Genomic DNA, 21,928 nt, shown 5'->3' with positions numbered 1-21,928 from the left:
TCCAGCCAGTTTCAAAATAGTTATTTCAAGTCCACAGAAGAAAAAAGCCCTTACCCCGTCATGGACAGAGAAGAAGGCGACTGCTTTGTAACATAGCCCCAGTTCCTCTGCTGGATAAGAGTGAACTGGTTGCTCAAGCCAGGTCACATTATAAGAGCATGTTCTAGGCCTAGGAAAAGAGTACTGAACTATTTTTTCTTTGTACACTTCAGACTATGCTGCAGCATGATTATGTATAAAACCACACTGTACATACTTTACATTAATTGTGTCTAGATTGTGATATTATTTCCTTTTTGTTTAAATAAAGACACAAAAGCACAAATGTAATGTGTATTGTTATATTATAAAACCACTATAACAGACAGGTGCAGCATAGATCTGCACAATGTACTTATTCTTACAATTTATTTATTCTTACAATTTACATATTCAACTGTACTTGTACAATATACATATTCTTACGTTTTCCTAATAGAACTGTGCAATTGCTTTGTTTATTCCTAGTAATGGCCATACCAAGTATTACTAGAAATCATAGTTTTTAACTCAGAAAATGTCCTCTGCCTCTTTGAATCCTGTGTAACTTCCAGTTGGGGAGGGGTACTCTTGTCTGGTCGCTGCTATAACACAGGTAGGCAATGTTCTTCTGGTGCCCCGGCCAAGGCGCTCTCCTCTCAGAACCCACTCCAGAATCACCTGGTAGGCCACGAGTCTGCATTGGCGGGGGGCATTTCGAACATGTTTAGAGGCTAAAAACACGTTTAAAACTTGCCCTGTTTAAGCCTTGTTTAAGACTGTTGGGTGCAAAATCTAGCAGGAGGATAACTCGGTGTAGGCGGCACCGTTTGTTTTCGTTTTTCTCGCTACGGACAGTAGTCCTGATTTACCAACAACAGAGCTACGGGTTGAAAATTGACCGGACTTCTCCTTTAACCTCCCCATAACCAAAAATCACAAGAGCAACACTGTAAGCAATGGTTTAAATACCGGTTCAGTGTTTCCTCTATGTTGATTGGCAAGTGGCGGTCCGCCATGGTTAGATTTCTCCCGCCACGGTATCAGAAAAAAGCTGTCTATCAGCAGTGATTGTTAGAGAGTCGCAGAATAGCGCGGACATGCGCTTCACAACGCGAGTGGGCACTCTGAGAAAAGGGAGAAAGAAAAAAAAGAGACCGGCTGTCCTGAGGACCCGGTTGAGATGGCATGTGTGCATCCTTGAGAACTGTAAGTCGTATAACTAATATTGTCAGTTCATTTAAGCCTGTATTAGTCTATAGTTCTTACACATTTTTAGTTTCACCTTCACCTGCTAGCTAAATTGTACTTGGCTGTTGATTGAATACAACGCCCTTGATATCATATCATGGCATAGTAGGCTAAACTAGTGGTGCACGATATATCGGCCGCCGATATAATATCGGCCGATATGGTCATTTTTTTACACATCGGTATCGTTCCGATGTCAAAATAGGGCCGATGAATAGGGCCGATGTGAATCATTCCTGTGTATTTGACGTGTGTAGGCTTAGATGTGAGTGTGTGAGAATTTAGATCTAAATCTGACCTGTGGAGGGCAGTAATACGCTTAACAGCGTCTATACTGCTGAAATCAGAAGAAGAAGAAAAAGTGTGGGCGGGGATGTTGGTTTTTGCAGACGGAATCTGCGCCGAAGTGGGACACTGGAAACTTTAGTAGACCACCGGCTCTTGGTGGGCGGGGGAGAGATTAATGTTCGGAAATAAGAGGTTGCTGTTCGGTTGCTGCGGCCCGCCGTACAGCTTAGTTTGACCAGTGGGCAGCAGTGGCCGCCGGAGTGGGCAGCAGCGGCGGCCGCCGGAGTGGGCAGCAGCCGCGATCATGGGGGGACATTCTCAGCGGTGAAACGCAAACGGGGGCTGGACCTAGCTAAGTGGAAAGCTAACGCTAGCCAGCCACCTGTTCCATCGATCCTGGTTGCAAGTGTCTGCTCATTAGACAACAAACTGGAGTACATCCAACTTAAACGAAACTCCAATCACGACTTCAGAGACTACTGTGTTTTTCTTGTTGTGGAAACATGTCGCCGGGTAAGAGTGGAGATTTTGTTAACAGGGACTTGTGCAGAAATTAGCTGCTTGTATCCAACTAAATGCTAACTGCTGGGGAAGTTTGTGACTAGTAAATGCCGACCGTTCTACATTTCACGCAAATTTACAACTGTGTTTATAATCTGCTACATTTAGCTATTGCACACACACGTAAAGTTCAGCTAATGCATACTAGCATTAGCACTTGGTTGACTGTAAACATGTCGTTTTTATATATTTTAAATGTGTAACCATTACAGCCACGGTGAAATGTTGTTTCGTGTATATGGTTGAAATGACAATAAAACACATTTGGGTTGAGTTGAATGCTGCCTCACTGTCGGTCTGTAGGTGGGCGTGGGAGTAGAGTCTAAGCAGCGAAGCAAGTGCATTCTGGGATTTGGTGTCTTTCATCCAGATGAGCAAAACACACATTTTCTGGCTTATCTCGGCCTAGAAGGCACCAATTTCTATAATTTCAAGGGTTAGGCCTAACCTTTAAGTACTTGGCAGTTACTGTACTTCCAGTTCAGACTGCAGTCTGTTTAGTCCAGTTTGTTCTGGCTCTATTTTCACATTTTACCTCTTTCAATACTTTTGGCTTTGGCCATTTAAGGCCTACTACTGTACTTTATAGTTTTGAACTGTTGTACAATGTTCACAGAATACAGTGACTTGGTCTCAAGTGAGTTAGATGTTTATTGTGAATACTCAGGGTTGGCTTATTCATAGTGTGAATTCAGGACACACTTGTATCCTTTTAAAAATGTATTTTTATATAAATATTTATTTTTTCTTCTGAAAATCTGATGACAGTCATATTTTGCACACAGGTAAAGGTGCCCAATATCAGTTATTTAAAAAAAAAAACATTAAAATTAAATAGTTCCTTATTTGATTATCATAAAAAATTTGTTCTATACAGAGATATCGACATCGGTAAATATCGGTATCGGCCATAACAGCAATATTAATATCGGTTATCGGTATCGGCCACAATTTTCACATCGGTGCATCACTAGGCTAAACCGTGATTATTTCATACATTCATGAAACATATTGGGGGAAATTCATTCAACATAATTCACAGCCAAATAACAATTAAAAGTAGGTTATGTTATTTGAACATTTATAACCTAACCTAACTGGCACTGCCTCCGTTTTGGTGTCTGCTGCGGTGCGCAGCGCTGCTTGGACCGTGCGCCGCTGCGTTACCGACTCTGGCTTTGCCTTCAGCCCATCGGTGATGCCCACTAGAGTCCGGATGGGGCCGAATTTTTCTGTCCGAGCCGGCCCGCGTCCGACAGAGCCGTGACCGAACCCGATCCCGAGCCCGACAGGCATTAAGAAATTTGTGTACGAGCCCGATACAATTAAAAAAAATGTTCCTCCTACTAATGACACATGTAGGCTTCGTTTGGTTGTGTGGAAAGCCCTTTTTTATTGAGCAACTGTAGGAAGGCATTCGGAAATGTCAACAGATGAGCGCATCAGCACACACGGGGCAACAAGCGCACGTTAATCAGCTGTTAAAATGTTGAATGGGTTAACCTCTCCTGATCGCTTCGTTTCCGACCGTGATCAGAAAACCAGCGGAGACTCGTTACCTCCAGGGCCCACGGTATAACATGAATAACCACCAACTCTGCTCCGGTTGCATCTACAACACGTCTGCTTCCTCTTTCTCTCTCTCTCTCTCTCTTCTGCCCACTTAGGCTACCACCTTAATGCCCTTAATGCCCACACTTGTTAATTGAGACCGCTAGTTACGTTTCTCTGACAGAGACTATGATTATTACTAAGCAACCAAGATGCATCTTCAACCACGCAAAAGATTAAAAACAAAATCGCGAAAATGGCCAAAATAGGTAAAAGTGATTGTATTTTCTTTGCCTTGTGTAATGTATATAGCCTAAAAACAAAATTTTAAATGAAAATACAGACTATTTTAAGAAAAGTCAGGTATGCAGGATTGTATTTTTTTATTTAGCAAAGTTATTACACATAAATTAAATATATAAAAGGATTTTTGCCCGCAACAATCACAAAAAAACTCAGCATTTTTCTGGAAGGACTGGATATAATGTTAGTTACACTACTAGGACTAGCTAGCTCTATGCTGCAATACAAGAACAATACTGTTTATTTAGCTTAATTGGCTAATGTTTGCTTAATTAGCTAGCTATTGCTGATATAATATGCTAGTCACAGCCAACAAAAATCTAAATGGCCGTCGGCTAGAATTGAGAAGCCTTCTTTTGTTGACGTCTGAATTCAGGGTGCCATCATTTACTGAGAGTTGTACGTCTGCCACTGTTGTCACTGTAAACTGTATGTGCTGTGTGAGAACAGAAAGCTTGGCAGATTTAGCAGCAGTAAACAACTTTGTAGACATTTTGAATGTCAGAGGCAGACAGGACCCACATCAGTTGCGCAGAATTGTTAAAATTGGAAAAAGATGGGGGCGCAGGAATCCGATATTCACTTTTCAACCTGGACTTAAATGGGAAACAGGCTTCTCCAGTGGGAGATTGGATTTATGTTGCCATCTCCCCTGATGTCCCACTGCTCTGTGCTGGAGCTCAGTTAGGTGTGTGTGTGTGTGTGTGTGTGTGTGTGTGTCCCAGCAAAGCAGGACAACTCCTAAAGGAGTTATCAATGAGGCCATTCATTCTGCAGAAACAATATGCTCCCTTTACTAAAGTGTGTTGAAGGAATTACGGAATTACCTGAAATCTTGTATTAAACAATAACAAATAGTATCAGCAGATGAAATGTTAGAACTTAAAAAAATAAAAATGGTTACGGTTTCTGGGACAATTGACGGACCTGACAATTATAGGGTTCAACTCCAGGACAAATACTGTCACAACAATGATTAAAAAAAAAAAAAAAAAAAGAAAAAGGAGGCTGTCTGGCCTGCTGGATTTCCTAAATCTACGTACATAGTGCACAAAAGACAGGATACTAAAAGCCACTCTTACAAAACCTGTGATTATTGGGAAGGAAGGAAGTAAGGGTGAAGTTAGTGAAATTTGACAGAGTCATCGTGACTCTGTCAAATATCTTTATTCATGTAACTAAACAGTAACACACACAAATTAATAAATATAAAAAAGGAGGCATGAGGGATAATTAGAGAACACAACACAAAGCATGTCTTGCACACTGAGCCTCAATAAAAGATAAAAAGTCCCATTACCAACATTATATTACACATTTGTTCTCCACAGCCAAGTGGTAATAAAATACTTCTTATCTTGGCACCAATGACCACTTTAACCACACACACACACACACACACACACACACACACACACACACACACACACACACACACACACACACACACACACACACACACACACACACACACACACACACACAACGGTTGGTTCCATACGACGTCAGGGGCGTGTATGTACTTTGTACAGCCACCGGGTAGCACAGCCGTGGTTATGTTGTAGCCCCTTTTGAGCTCAGCTTTGGTCGCTGCGCTGATATGACAGCGATATGAATCCCAGGCGAGGAGACGAGGGGCAAAGTTAAGCTTTCCCACCACTCTCTGAAGCCAGTCTGCAGTCAGCTCCTCGTTCATCCATCCATTTTTGGACGTGGCCACCACCACCCCACTGATATTTTGCATTGCTTTCACCTCCTTGATCCCCCCTTTGAAGACAACGTACGGTTTCATTTTGGTCCCGTCTGCTTTCGCAGCCAACACCACAGTTAAGTGGCTCTTCTCATGACCTGTGGTTTTCAGTGGGACACTGCGCGCACCTCTTGCATCCACCGTTGTAGAGCCCACCATATCAAACCACACCGCTGTTTCGTCCATGGCTATAATGTTTTTAGGCTGCATTTTCTTTGACTTAATAATCCACGTTGTATATGTTAAAAAATTCACCAGTTTCTCAGTGAAGTGCTTGGCATCTTTCTGGGCTACAGTTGTGCGTCTTCTGACTGAAAAGTCGTTGCGCTTCAGGAATTTGTCCAGCCAGCCAGCGCTCGCAGTAAATCTCTCCTCATCCCTGCCGTCACTCACTGTTGCATACACTTCTTTTGCCTTGGCCCTGATCATATTACGTGAGACTGAGATGCTTTGCCCGCATGCTGTGGATCCACTCACACACGCTCACCTCCAGCTCTTCACTGACCTTCTTCCTCCCTCCACCTCGCAGTCTGGCCCTTTTGTCGTCTTCCTCCGACAGACGTTGCAGTTCTGCTTTACGTTTGCGCCATTCTCGCACACTCTTAGGATCAATCGAGAAATGTCTTGCCGCTGCTTCTCCCGGATTTTGTTCGGCAAATTTGACAACTGTCAGCTTAAATGTCAAATCATACTTTTTTCTTTTTGTCTCCATGGTGGTATTGAGAGAAATAAGAAAAACTGAAGACTAAAAGAAAGTTCGTTAACCTGTTGGTTATGTTGCCATAGTGATGAGTCGTTTATGAACGGTTGCGTCTGTCACGTGAAATCAAATGAAAACATAGAACAAACGATCTGACGGGTTTTAAAAGATCAAATACAACCAGACACGAAAAAAAAAAAAAAAAAAAAAACAGACCAGGCCTCTATTTGAGACCAGCCTTTATTTACCCAAATCTGTTGTCACACCAGGCGTTTAAAAGAGACAGGCGTCTATTTGGGACTCGGCTATTATTTGAAGTTTTACGGTATGCATGCACGTACAGTAGATAAGTCTGAACAGAAAGGTAGGTTATTTGTATTCAGGTTACTTGTATTTAGGTACTTCAGACATAGTATTACGTTTCACTTTGCACTTCAATTTCCGTGTACACTGGCCCCTCCCCACAACAGACAAGGTGTGTTAAGTCTATAATGAAAGTAAAAAACCTACAGTTTGAGGGCTCATTCCTTTTCCCCAAATCTAAATAAAAATGGTGAAATGTAGCAGCGCTAAGGGGCAGGGATGTTTACTGTACAGGACTTTCACACCGCTTCAAAAACGACCGATAAGTCTGACCACCGGTTACATGACCGGCCACTGTACGGTGACGACTGGTTGACTTTCTCCAAAAGTTGAATCGGAACATTTTGCCAGAGGCCCTACATGAATTACCCCCATTCCAAATGAATGGGAAGACTTGAATTTTTGCCGACAACAGCCTGAGCGCAGACTTACTCATTTACACACACACACACACACACACACACACACACACACACACACACACACACACACACACACACACACACACACACACACACACACACACACACACACACACACACACACACACACACACACACACACACACTCCCTTAAACAAAGGCTCAATCAACGTTCCTCGTTCGTTAGTTGATATTCTGCAGAATCTCTTATCTCGAAAAGCTACAAACCACCTCTTTACTCGTTCACTGATGCATCCCCATTTCAAATACTGCCCAATACATTTAGGATACGGTTACCTGCCAACAATCACTCACAACAGTAGTAAACAAGGAAAGAGTCAAGTCAACACTGGTGAATGGTAGGGGTGGGAATCACCAGAGGCCTCACGATACGATATCATCCCGATACTTATGTCCCGATACGATATTACTGCGATTTTAAAGATATTGCAATATTCTGCGATATATTGCAATATTTTACCTTTTTTACAACTTCAGATTTTTCCCAATTTCAAATGATGTCCCGAAAGGACAATTTTGTCAACATCTATTGTATCTAAAAATATACATTTCTCTGTTTGTTCATCACACTTCAGTTTTATTGGTGCAAAATGTGATTGTCAAGCAGACAAACTGACCAACACATATATCATAAAAGATCGATACTTGGCGTCTGTGTATCGATACAGTATTGCCACGAAAAATATCGCGATACTATGCTGTATCGATTTTTTCCCCCACCCCTAGTGAATGGACAATTATGTCTCGGGATGCCTTTCAGCCTTGCCTGGCAAGTAACAGCAGTAAAGATTATGCAAATCAAGATTGCATAATGTGGGCGTATTGTCCGCCTACAGTCAAGATTGGGTGCCAACCTATTTCTTGAGTAGCACAAGGAAAACCACAACTGGATAGGTCAATATTGAAGCAGCAGCATTAGTAACCAGGTAAGCAGATTGCCAGAGAGCAGAAACTTTTAAAACCCCTACTCTATTACATAATACACTTAGATCTGCCAAATATAAAAACATAAAAAGGTCTAAAAACTGACACAACACATTGATTTAACTACTCTGCCATCTACAAGTGTTAGAAGAAATAACTAGCTGTACGCCCTCCAGAGAAGTCAGAGATTGGAGGACAAACCCCTGGCGGTGGAACATTCATGCACTCACCAAAGCTAACTTTGGAAAGCGGGGGGTTTTGCATGAATCCAGCTCCTGTGCTTTCTACAGGTCACCCTGCCGCCACACAAATGGAACAGGACAGCAATCACTCACACACACTTTCAGAGAATATCCCTCGGTTAATAGACAACAAGCAGCGCTGGCTGTTTTTTTTTTTGGGGGGTACAATGGGGGACTGCAAGGGAGGCAGCACGTGTGGCTGTTTTGTGATCTTTCCACTGAACTCGGGCCATTGTTGAGGGAAGTTGACATTGATCGTCGCTGTAATATCTCCCTTACAAGGTAACCTTTGAATGAAGTCACATTAGACCAGACATATGACATTAGGTCAAACCTCCCTTGTATTTGATCACGCTGAATCCTTTACAATGAATGAATGAATGAATGAATCTTGACCTATTTGCATTAACTCCCACCTGGGTGTCATCTGAGGATTCTCACCCCCCTGGTAGCTATTGTCTTGAGGACAAAGGCATGCAAAACACTAAGTAAAAGAAACTACCCTGGGGGAGGAGGGGGTGTAAAGCAAGAGAGAACAGCTTAGCATCGGTGTGCATACTACAAACCAACCTTTGTCTTGTGTAGCCTACCATGCTCTGAACATTAAAAGTCTGACAATACTGCGAGAGATTTTTGACTCCTTCCTCGTTGTCAAAGTGGGTTTGCAAAATTGCCACGGCACCCTCAAAAGAGCCAGCGTGTGAAAAATCACTCCGCTTTGTACGAATAGAAAACACACCAGGCAGCTGCGGTCAAACGCACTGCAAGTGCAAGTCAAAGCCCAAGATCACCTCTGCTCTGGGTCAGATGCGGACAGTTCAGACTCGCCGACTTCACTTATGGATGTAAAAATAGCACCAGCATCACGCCACGATGAATGGAACTAACGTTACGTCGGTCGGTGGAAAACTGCCCTATAAAGCCGGCGGGGTTTATTTTAAAGCATGTGCGCCCCTATCGTAATGAGACCAAATGAGAACGACAGCGGAAGCAGAGATAAGACGATACACTGGCGAAGATAATGGAGGCGTGAGCTAGCTAATTTACAACTTAGAAGCGAGGTACTCAGCGCACGCTGAGATGTTAAGTCAACAGAAGAAAAAAAACAAAACAGCGGTATCTTTGTCTCGACGGTTAGTCCACCACACACTCGTTCACACTCACCGTGGTTGTAGTCGGTAGTTCGGCTGTGTCCGGTAGAGGCTCGGTTCCGGCTGTGAGTGTCTCCCGGGGTGTCCTTGCTTGACAATGGCTACACACTGATCCAGCAGCCGCTCGGGGTAACCGCAGACTGAAGCAACTTCTGGGATGGTGATGATGATGACACTACAACCAGCGCGCATGCGTACGAGAGCGTGAGCGGCAGTAGAGGAATGATTAAACGCACGTGCGTGTAGATGGTGGAGAGGGACGCCGGTTTGGCGATATAAATATATATTTTATGACTTTAATTCAAACCTTTTTTGTGCAAAACTTATGTCTACAGTAAGCGCAATACAAAATTGACATAACAGTATGATTCACGACAGAAATATGCATTAGGAGGGAAAGAAAAAAATAAAAGTAACAAAAATAACATGGTTAAATATAAACAGGTATGATATTGAAGAGTGGCATAAAGTAATAGTTTTGCTTATTTTTTACAAACTTACATTTTCATTCAGCTTACTAAAGTAAAAGTACAAAAGTGTTAGCATCAACCTATACTTAGAGTACCAAAAGTACTAATTATGCAGAAAAGCCCATTTCAGAATCATATCATATTAATGTGTATTTAACTTTAATGTTAGAGCTGATAAAGGAGGTGGGGCTAAATCCAACTACTTTATACAGTATAGCCTACTGCTGGATGGCATTATCCATAATAATAATAATAATAATAATAACAACATCATTAGTTGATTTATATTTAATACAAATAATATTAATTTAGCAAAGTAACTAAAGCTGTCAAATAAATGTAGTAGAGTAAAAAGTCCAATATTCTCCTCTAAAATGTAGTGGAGTAGTACAAAGTAGCATGAAATGGAAATGCTCAAGTGAAGTACAAGTTGTACTTAAGCACAGCACTTGGGCAAATGTACTTAGTTACGTGTCACCACTGAGTGAAAGTATAAAAGTATTATCAGGAAAATGTGCTTAAAGTTTTGCAAGGTAAGTACTCAATGCAGAGACATATGAGTTTTTATGAGTTAACATACTAATGTGGAAATATATATGCTATTATTGTGCCACCTCTCTGGCACAGACATTGTGTTGGGAAACTTTGTAAGCGTCAGAAGCCAGTATTTCTTTGCAGGTCCATTTCATTTCATTGCATCTATATCGTTTGATGTGTCCACACACCCGCATGCATGTCAACATTGTTAAAAAATATTCAGTTGAAATCCTTCCCCTTAATTTGTGCAAGCGGGAAGATCCCTTGCACAAATTGAGAAGATGAGAAATGACTTGAGGCCGGGTGTGTTGCAGAAAGAGACACATTTAAAAAAAACAACCTTACTTGCAATTTCATTACAGCTGTAGAAAGAGAATTAAGTGACGCCCGCTCTCTGGCACTTTTCACCACTGACATCTTTACATTATTACATGTCATTTAGCTGACGCTTTTATTCAAAGCGACTTACAATTAAGGGCTTTCAACTTTGAAGGTACAAACTCCAGACAACAAGTAGTAAGTGCAAATACATTAGCTTTAAATAAGCAAAGCTACAAAGAGACATGAAAGTGCAGGTTCAAGATTATTTTTTTTTAGCCTTCGGCGGAAGATGTGTAGGCTTTCAGCCATCCTGATGTCGATGGGGAGCTCGTTCCATTTGGGAGCCAGGACAGTGAACAGTCTGGATTTCGTTGAGTGATTAGTTCTCCCTCGCTGTGAGGGGGCAGCAAGCAGTTTGGCTGATGCAGAGCGAAGTGAGCGGGTTGGGGTATATGGTTTGACCATGTCCTGGATGTAAGCTGGGGCTCTCTGTTCATGGCCCTGTATGTAAGTACTAGTTTCTTGAAGCGGATGCAGGCGGCAATTGGTAACCAGTGAAGAGAGCAGAGGAGCGGTGTAGTGTGAGAGAACTTGGGGAGGTTGAAGACAAGTCGAGCTGCTGCGTTCTGAATGAGCTGCAGGGGTCGGATGGCACATGCCGGCAGGCCAATCAGGAGGGAGTTGCAGTAGTCAAGACGTGAGATGACTAGATCTGTTAAGGTAATCACCGCTAAAGATATCCTGTGTAGGTATAGTGTAATGTTTCCACATTTTCAAAAGAATACACACCCACAGCATACAACAAGCCACTCTCAAGCTAAAGCACAGTACATTGAATTAACATTCCTCATCCTCCGCTAAAAAAGAAACCACGTGCTCTTAAAGGCCCAGACACACTGGCAGAAAAGGCCGTTGGGCTGATCAGTCTCCTCGAGTTGGTCCCAAAAGTGCCTCGCAACACACCAAAGAGACGAGGCGTAATATGTCTCCATAACAGCAGGCGGCGCTAATCTGTATTGTCGCCCAAAAATGAAAACCGACAGCTGATTGGACGAACACGTCACTTGGGTCTGGCAGTGACATATATGAAACGGACCAACAGATCCTGTTGCTCTGGACGGAGACCAGTGAAGGATATTAGAAGCACTTTTCTGGTGAGTGCTGAGCGTTACTGAGCAGCCTCCAACTGAGAGAGACGACGTAGATGTGATGTGAGCAACCTGTATGAAAGTTGGAAGTTTTCTTGTAGCTGTGCCAAGAGAAATCTCAATCATTCCCATAATTAGTAATTAAACAGCTAATGTAAGTCGATCTGCCTGCAAACTTCTCCTGTACTATACAGTAATTCCTCTACAATGCCACAGAAAGTCGCGTGGTTATGACACAATTGTTAGCCTATTTTTACAAAAACGTCTACTACGGAGCCATAACGTGAGGTACAAGATAATGGAGCCTTTTATACATTGACGTGTTTATTTAGAAATAAACAATAGACAAATATTTGGGCCATAGGAGCCACGCGTTCCGAGGAGAAGCTCACCCCCTTGGAGTCTGGTTTCTCCGGAAATTCAAAGCCAGACTGTCATGGCGGCTTGTTCAGAATACAATCTCATATTGTACTAAAATACTTCACCGAAACGTGTTTCTGAAAACATTTGAAGCGAGAAATAGGCCGTGCAGTTGCTGAATCTGTCTTCATTTCAGATCTTGACAAAGGTCAGTTTAAGAGATTTTCGTCAGATTTTGAGAGACTCTAGTCACGCTCATCCCGATCCCCGTTTCCGGGTTAGCACTCTACCAATCAGATGGGTCATTTGAGTCTGACTGCCGGCAGTGCCCGCCCCGCCAATTATACATGTCAAATCGGCCAAAAAGAAGACTGACGGCCCCTCGGACTGACAACGGCACGGAACACACCGAACAGACTCGAGTCACCGACCTCGCCAGGCCATCCGACGGCCGATTATCGGCTCGGTCTGTCTCGGGCTTTAAACCCGTAACAGTAAATGCAATCAGACCTTCCGCTGCAAGACCTCGGATAATCTAAAAAAAAAGATGACCTCTTTGCTCTGCACTTGGGAAGTCCGCAATGGCTCCACCTCTTTAATGTGCTTTTGTTTGATTACTGCAACCATCACCAATCTTCTGTCAAATTGTTTCCAGCTGACAGCATGTGAGGATGCTTTTGGCACAGCGATGTGACAGTCCCTAATTGGAATATTCAGTCTGTTTCTGCTAATGAGGAGGAGGATGAAGAAAGAGGCTGGCAGCAGTGGCAGAGCTTGGGCGAGTGGAACGTCTGTCTGTGAAGATTTTTTAAACAGCCCACACATCCCATATCAGGACCCAACTACTGAGACTTCCATCATATAGCTCCAGTGGTGGAGGAAGCGTTCAGATCCTTTACTTAAGAACTAATAGCACACTGTAAAAATACCTAAGTCCTGCATGTTTGTCTTGTCCAACCGGCAGTCCAAACTTCAACATTAGTGCACATACATTGAAATAATTAAAAAAAATAATAAGTAAAAGCAGCAAATCTTCACATTTGAGAAGCTGGAACCATTCAATGTTTTAACATGACAAACTATCAAAATAGTTGCCAATTCGGGCAGCACGGTGGCCCACTGGTTAGTGCTGTGGCCTCACAGCAAGAAGATTCTGGGTTCAAATCCAGGCCTTTCTGTGTGGAGTTGGCATGTTCTCCCCGTGTCTGCGTGGGTTTTCTCTGGGTTCTCCGGTTTCCCCCACCACTAAAAATATGTTCCCCTCCCTAACTGGCTGATGTGTGGTGAGTGTTCTGGCGTATGGCATTGTATGGCTGCCGTGCATCACCCAGGTGGGTGCTACACATGAGTGGTGTTAGAGAGCAGTCCCCCCTCCCCCCAAATGTGCTTTGAGTGTCTATGATAAAGCGCTATATAAATGTAATAAATAATAATAATTTTCTCTGTTCTGTTAATTGAATAATTAATCAGCTGTACTTGTATAAACTGTTTGGTAGTTTAATTTATAACAAAGCATATTTTATATGAACTCTTTTCAGAAGTAAATAGTAAGCAAAACTGCAGGGAAGTTAAAAGTACATGTATAAAGAGGCATTAAAAGAAAAGACTTAAGTACAAGTAACTCAATTTTGCTACTTGAGGGGCGCCCGGATAGCTCAGTTGGTAGAGCAGGTGCCCATATATAGAGGTTTACTCCTCGACGCAGCGGGCCCGGGCCCAGGTTCGACTCCGACCCGCGGCCATTTGCTGCAGGTCATTCTCCCCTTTCATGTCTTCAGCTGTCCTGTCAATTAAAGGCCTAAAATGCCCCAAAAAAAAAAAAAATATATATATATATATTGTAATTGTACTTGGTTACATTCCACCACTGTTAAGCTCTGAGGGGCTCCTGTTGGACTCTCTCCCACCAGGCGTTCGATTTCTCCCAAATATTTATCTGGCCTCAAAGGCTGCAACAAGCAGGTCGTCTCTTTGCCTAATGGGTGTCTCTGTCTGTTCTCAGGGCTTACTAACAATAAACAGTTCAAGGGAGATGGAGGACACGCACTCCTGTTATGTTGATTTATCCCAGGGGGGAGAAAAACAAAGACATGAGGGGAGGGTGGTGGGGGGGGGGGGGGGGTGCTTAAAAGAGAAAAAAGTAAGGGTGAGGGGGATGGGGGATGGGAACATTTTCAGGAACAACTGAGAGAATGAGAACCAGCTTTTGTTCCGGGTGTTAGGGATGCATGCTGTGAGTGAAAACAGTGTTCCTGCTTCTCTCCAGTAGAGGATCTCAGTCATTTTAGCACCCTGATAAACACAACCCCCATAGGTTGCATTTTTATCATAGTCAGACAAACTTTGAGACCATAAAACACCTACCAATGGGCAGAGTCCAGTGTCAAGGCACACTTGTTCTTATTAAAGAATAGACACAGATAAGATCCCTCTCTCACTGCATGTTGTTCCTGTCTTTATCATTTTACTGATGTCTGCTTTCTTTGAAGGTCTCTTTTATCTTATCTTACAGTGTGTGTGTGTGTGTGTGTGTGTGTGTGTGTGTGTGTGTGTATATGTGTGTGTGTTTGTGTGTGTGTCTGGTCCACACCCAGTACAGGTGCAGAGTATTTGTTCAATTACTGAAAGTGATACTTATTTTCCCTATTACCTGTGGTGCTATTTATCAGTCTAGAGATAGTTGTGGTGCGAGTTGCCCAGTGGTGGAGATACCGGCCTGTCCTGTAGAGATGTACGGCTGCCTCTCTTGTTCTATAATGGAACTAGATGGCACTCGGCTTGTGGTGCTCAAAGTCCCCAAAAAATAAATTTCAAAAACTTAACGACAATGTCTGCAACTAGTTTCTTAGGAACTGTTTTTCTTTCTTTGCCAACCGTATCACCGTGCAGAAGGAAGCATACTTATGGACGAGACTGACACAGAATGCACATCTTTGGGGCTGCTGGCTGTTAAAGTGTATTTGGTATGTGTATGTGTATACAGTATGCTCGCATTCTCAAAGTGACGATGCAACATGCTGATGTTTAGCAGGTGTAATGTAACCATTTTCACCTAACCTTACTTTTGCAGTCAATGGCCTGGGTTCATTTTGTAGCCGTTTGGTCATCAACCACAGAATTGGACAAAGAGTATTTTTACAGAGCAGTGTTGCTACTTTTTTACTAAATTAAAAGATATGAGTACTTCCTCCACCCCTGAATGACTGTGGAAGTTAAACCTACCATATGGACTACTTGCAGAGTGTGAATGCAATAGGAATAAATTTAAAATTATGAGCTATTCCTTTAAAGTTGGAGAAAACGCTCTAAGGGTTTAGACTTTATCATTTCACCATTTCACCTAGAAAAATCACAAGTACACAAATATCAACACAAAACTAAGTGTACTGTTTGGTTGCGTCTGTACAAATTGAGTAATCTTCTCTGAATGGATCCAACAAGTTGTGACGTCCATGCTGCGATAGATTAGGGGAAAAAAAAGAGTTTTTTAGGTCATGTTGTCTGGAAACTGGTTAAACTCCCAGTATTGAGCTGTTTATCTTCTGTTGAACTGGTTGGCTTCCCTCACCTTTGTCCTACAGGTCATCTCCGTCCTCCTAACTTTTGTCCCATTTAACTTTTGCCCACATTTTCTCCGTCCGTCACTGTCCACCTTCTACCCTTGACCTGATTGTAATCACTCTCCTTCAGCCCCTTAGATATAAAATAGCTTTTCAGAATAAAGACTATAGAGCTTTATCTGTCTGGGGTTGAGGCCTCTGCTCTTGCAGTGTTTAATTTGACTCAGTCTTATTTAACCTTCCTGTTGTCCTCCGTTTACAAAAACTTTCTGTATCAGAACAATGACAAAAGAACGTTGAAAAAAGTGACCAATGTTGGAAAAAGCTACAAAAACACAGGGAAAAAAACATGTTTTTTTTAAATGCTGAAATAAGTGACAAAAGAAATCGGAAAAATTGACAAAAAAGCACCAAAAAACGTGTTAAAAAATGCCCCAAAAAGTGACCAAAAAATTGGAAAGAATGTGACAATATCTTTGGAATAAAATCGACAAAAACGTAGAGAAAAGTGTAGAAAAAGAACAATAAAATGTTGAAATTTCGACCAAAACAAAACACAAAGTTGCGTGGTCGATGGGAAGACAACACAGGGGTTAAGAAAGAAAGGATAAAAAAAAAAAATTGGACAGATGGTTAACAGGGTCCCCACACATTTTCATGGACAACATTTCAAAACTTTTCCATGACCATCATAAAATTCCAATGACCATTTTACAACGTACAACACACACATACTGTTACTGTATAGTACACTTCACCCCAAATGTTAATGACTGTATGAAAACCTTTTATGAAAATGAAGCCATGTACGAGATAGTGAAGACATTGTCACGGATCGACTCATATTAGACGTTAACGTCAACAGCTACAGAAAATAATACGTGGAAGATTACTCATAACAAAATTCCATGACTTTTCCTAATGCCATTGTTATGTCTCGTTAAGTATTTTAGTTTAATCACTCATGTCTAGTCTCGTTGTGCACTTCCTGTTTTATTTTGTATTCACCTTTTCCCCCTCATTTCAGACCCTGACTTCCTCCCTTTGTGTGAATTTCCCGCCATTGTGATTGTCTACCCTGATTGGTTTCACCTGTTTTCCCCTACCTCGTGTAGAAATAGTCCTCGTCTCCCTTTGGCTTGTGCCGGTTAGTCTTGTTCGGTGGTCCAGCCAGGTTAGTGAGCTGGTCATTTACAACAGGAGGGTTAAGAGGGAGGAGAACTTTCTCAACACATAAAGGAACACTTCGTCTTTCAGTTTATCAATTTAAAAATCACCAAATGTGTCATCTGAAAAGTAACTGAAGCTAGATAAAGTTAGTGGAGTAAAATGTACAATATTACCTCTGAAATATAGTTAGTTATAAGTATAAAGTAGTATAAAATGGAAGTACTCAAGTACAAGTAAATTTGTCCTTGAGTATATACTGTATGATTGTGACCTTCAGCAGGAAACAGGAGGTCATCAGGGTCAAACCCATTATTGCCATATTAATCATTGAACAGCACGTCCAAGTCTCTCCATTCATGCGTCGCCGTTCCAGATAAATGTCATTTCACTCATGTGTCAAACACAGACTGTAAAAATAAAGTGTCCCACTCACACAGCAGCTCAGAGCTGAGGCCCAGCAGAGAGAGATCCTATCTCCCACCCCCCCTCTTTAACACTCAGCACATAGACAGTATATATGAATGGACCAACAGATACCGTTGCTCTGGACGGAGACCAGTGAAGGATATTAGAAGCACTTTTCTGGTGATGGCTGAGCGTTACTGAGCAGCCTCCAACTGACAGAGACAACGTAAATGTGATGTGAGCAACCTGTCTGAAAGTTGGAAGTCTTCTGGTAGCTGTGCCAAGAGAAATCTCAATCATTCCCAATCTTGCAGAGACAGAGAGCGTAGGTATATGTAAGGAGATAACATGGACACAGGCTAATTATTGCTAACTAAAATGCTAGTTAACATTAGTAATTAAACTTAAACAGCTCATGTAAGTCGAAACTTGCCAGCGAGCTTCTCCTGACTATACGGTAATTCCTCTACTATGCGACAGTAAGTCGCGTGGTTATGACACAATCGTTAGCCTATTTTTACAAAAACGTCTGCTACTGAGCCATAACGTGAGATACAAGGTAATGGAGCCTTTTATACATTGTCGTGTTTCTTTAGAAATAAACAATGGACAAACAGAGTCTTTAAACGCTTCAGATGTAACGTTATTCGCTGTCAAATTGACTTCAAAATGAATGGCAGTCAATGGGATGCTAATGGCGGGTGATGGCTTGTTAGCATCAAAATGGCTCCATGGGAGGTACATTTTGTGGAGGCTGGCTTACCCCCTTGAAAAGTACTGAAAAGTATGTAGCTTTCAGACAAATGTATCGGAGTAAAAGTACAATGGTTGCCTCTGAAATGTATAGTTTATTAGAAGAATGAAGTAGCATAAAATGGAAATATTCAAGTAAAAGTACCCTGAATTGGTACTTATGCAGAGTACTTAAAGTGCCCATATTATGAAAAAAATCACTTTTTCTGGGATTTGGGGTGTTATTTTGTGTCTCGGGTGCTTCCACACGCATACAAACTTGGAAAAAAAAAATCCATGCTGTTTTGAGTGAGATATGGGTTTCTGAATGTAACCTGCCTTCAGTCTCCGGGTGAGCTGGTCAAAATCTGCAGGGCTTTCTACGTCGGTAGCCGAGACGAGGTGGCGAACCACTAGCATGTTAGCGCTAGCATGCGAGCGGTTCGCCTCGTCTCAGAATCAGAAATACTTTAATAATCCCAGGGGGAAATTATTTTTGTTACACATTTGTTACAGATATACAAACATATATTATCCAGACTTTAACATATATATTAAAAACAAATAATATATAAAAGATCAAATGTACAGTGTTAAAGTGCAAAAAGTGCAATAAAAAAGAGAAATGATTGTCAGTGTTTGAGAGATTACAGAGATGGGGTATTCACTCTCCAAGGGAGGCGTTGTAGAGTTTAATGACCACAGGCAGGAACGATTTCCTGTGGCGCTCTGGGTGAGAGGAGTCTTCTGCTGAAGGTGCTCCTCTGCTGGGCCAGTGTGTCTTAGAGAGGGTGGGAGACATTATCCAAGATGGACTGAAGCCTGGACAGCATCCTCCTCTCAGACACGTTCGTCAGTGTGTCCAGCTCCTCCCCCACGACATCACCAGCCCTCCTGATCAGTTTGTTCAGTCTGTTGGTGTCTTCATCCCACTGCCCCAGCACGTGACAGCGAAGAAGATAGCACTGGCCACAACAGACTGATAGAACATCCTCAGCATCGTCTGACAGATGTTAAAGGTGAAGGGTTGAAGGTGGCAGGACTCAGTGCAATAGTTGAAGTCTGAGGTGAAGAGGGTGAAGAGGAAGGGAGAGAGGACAGTCCCTGTTGCTGACCACCCTGTCAGACACACAGGTCTTTAGGCGTACGTACTGTGGTCTGCCCGTCAGGTAATCAACAATCCAGGACACGATGGGGGCCTCCACCTGCATCGCAGTCATCTTCTCACCCAGTAGAGCTGGACGGATGGTTTTGAAAGCACTGGAGAAGTCAAAGAACATTACTGTCACAGTGCTCGCAGGCTTGTCCAGATGAGTGTAGACTCTGTTCAGCAGGTAGATGATGCTGTCCTCAACTCCCAGGCTGGGCTGGTAGGCGAACTGTAATGGATCAGTGAAGGGCCTGACCATAGGCCTAAGCTGCTCCAGGATGAGTCTGTTGAAGGTCTTCATGATGTGGGACGTCAGAGCCACCGGTCTGTAGACCTGAGGGCCGCTGGGACGCAGCGTTTTTGGCACAGGAACAAGGCAAGATGTCTTCCACAGCACGGGGACCCTCTGTAGGTGCAGGCTCAGGCTGAAGACTAGACTTAGTACTCCTCACAGCTCCACACAGGCTTTAAGCACCCTAGGAAATACACCGTCTGGGCCAGCAGCTTTGCCCGAGTGGTCTTGTCAGCAGTCTTCTCACCAGGTTAGGCATGAATGACACTGTAGAGGTGACTGTGGGGGGAGGGGTGAGGTCCTCAGGTTGTAGAGGTCATGGTGTAGAGCAGGGGGGAGTAGGAGGGTGTGAGTTGAGGTGGTGAGGTGCAGACAAAAGGTCTGTAAAGGCCGGGACACATCATGCCGATTATCAGCCGTTAGACAGTCTGGCGAGATCAGTGACTCAAATCTGTTCGGTGTGTCCCGTGTCGTCGTCCGTCTGGGGGGCCGTCAGCGTTCATTTTGGCCGACCTGACACGTTTGGTCGGCAGCAGGGCAGTCGGGACTCACCCGGAAATGACGAGCGGAATGAGTTGACTAGAGTCTCTCAAAATCTGACGAAAATCTCTTAAACTGACCTTTGTTGAGCTGAAATGAAGACAGATTCAGCAGCTGCACGCCCTATTTCTCGCTTAAAATGTTTTCAGAAACACGTTTCAGTGAACTATTTTAGTACAATATGAGATCGTATTCTGAACGGCCGCCATGACAGTCCAGGTCTGAATTTCCGGAGAAAACAAACCCATGTGACGCGTTCGTCCAATCAGCTGCCGGTTTTCATTTCTTGGGCGACATTACAGATTAGCGCTGCCTGCTGTTATGGAGACGTATTACGTCAGTTTTTTGGACCTCGGGGACGCGACTGATTATATCGACGGGGTTTTCTGTCAACGGTCGCCCGTCGGCTATATGTGTCTACACCTTAAGGAGGAGGAGTAGGAGGAGGTAAAGTGGCAGTTTTTGGAAGTTGGAGAAACAGCCTTTCTTTTACTGTCTATGGAAACAGTCAGCTAGCTGATTATGATCCTTACCTAGCTACTGCGCATGTGCGAGTGCCAACAAAGATGATACAGAAGTAAGATGTCTCACTCTGTAGCCGAAACAGAGACTTGAACACACAGGGTGAAAAGAGGAGCTGCAGCAATGTGCAGTACAACAAAAAGATGGTGTTTTTTGAAAATTAAACCATGTAAAGCTATTCTGGGACAATCTCAAAATACAATTATGAACCTGAAAATGAGCATGATATGGGCACTTTAAGTAAATGTAGTTAGTAGCATTCCTCCAGGGCTTTAAACAAACATGTTTAGCATATAGAGACAGGGAAAGAAGAGAGAGAGTGGGTCAGAGGGGTCTATTTGGTCTAAAAACCTCCCCGAGCTCTTTCTGGACTCTGTTCACTATTCATTCAGCCATGAAAACACACTGTCATCACTGCACCATACAAAGCAGTGAACTTAACAGAACAACACAATTACCACTGCATTCCTGTTTTTATTGGTTTCATGTGTTTTGTATCTGCCCACTCATTAAAAAAAAAATAGTAGATAATAATGGAAATGCAGCAGCTGTTATTCATCTTGTAAGAAATCTTTCAAGAGATCTGAGGTGTAATCTGATAAAGAATATCTGACCTTTATTTAACCAGTAAAGACCTGTAGTGGAATGTGTAAGAGCAGTACACGTGTGCAGGAAAAAGGAAGAGTGGGAGAGAATGCTGAGTGTTAAAGAGGGAGGGGGGGATAGAGAGGATCTCTCTCTCTGCTGGGCCTCAGCTCTGAGCTGCTGTGTGAGTGGGCCACTTGGGTCTGTGTTCAACACGTGAGCGAAACGACATTTATCTGGAACGGCGACGCATGAATGGAGAGACTTGGACGTGCTGTTCAATAATTAATATGGCAACAATGGGTTTGATCCTGATGACCGCCTGTTTCCTGCTGAAGGTCACAATCAGATGGTGGAGAGCATATGTATACTATATAGGTAGAAATCTGCGGTACTTGCGCTTTACTTGAGTAATTCCATTTTATGCTACTTTACGCTTCTACTCCACTACATTTTATGTTGTACTTTTACTCCACTATATTTATCTGACAGCTTACTTTTCAGATTACGATTTTTTTCATACCACTTGTGTCCAGTGGAAACCCATGTTTCTATTTTTAAATTGATAAACTTAAAGACGAAGTGTTCCCT

General features: G+C 42.8%; 1 protein-coding gene across 1 annotated transcript in view; it reads right to left on the bottom strand.

Moving 5' to 3' along the window:
- LOC114558408 (monocarboxylate transporter 1-like) overlaps nt 1-9,711 on the bottom strand; it is a 33,664-nt gene extending 23,953 nt beyond the window's left edge. The window contains exon 1 of the mRNA XM_028582399.1: nt 9,559-9,711. The gene's annotated coding sequence lies outside the window, so the exon portion shown is untranslated. The remainder of the gene's footprint in view (nt 1-9,558) is intronic.
- Nucleotides 9,712-21,928: the final 12,217 nt, after the last annotated feature.

The sequence above is a fragment of the Perca flavescens genome, chromosome 7, assembly GCF_004354835.1.
Source record: "Perca flavescens isolate YP-PL-M2 chromosome 7, PFLA_1.0, whole genome shotgun sequence".
NCBI lineage: Eukaryota > Metazoa > Chordata > Actinopteri > Perciformes > Percidae > Perca > Perca flavescens.
Note: the sequence above shows the minus strand (reverse complement) of the source record. Positions and strands in the feature narration are given on the sequence as shown.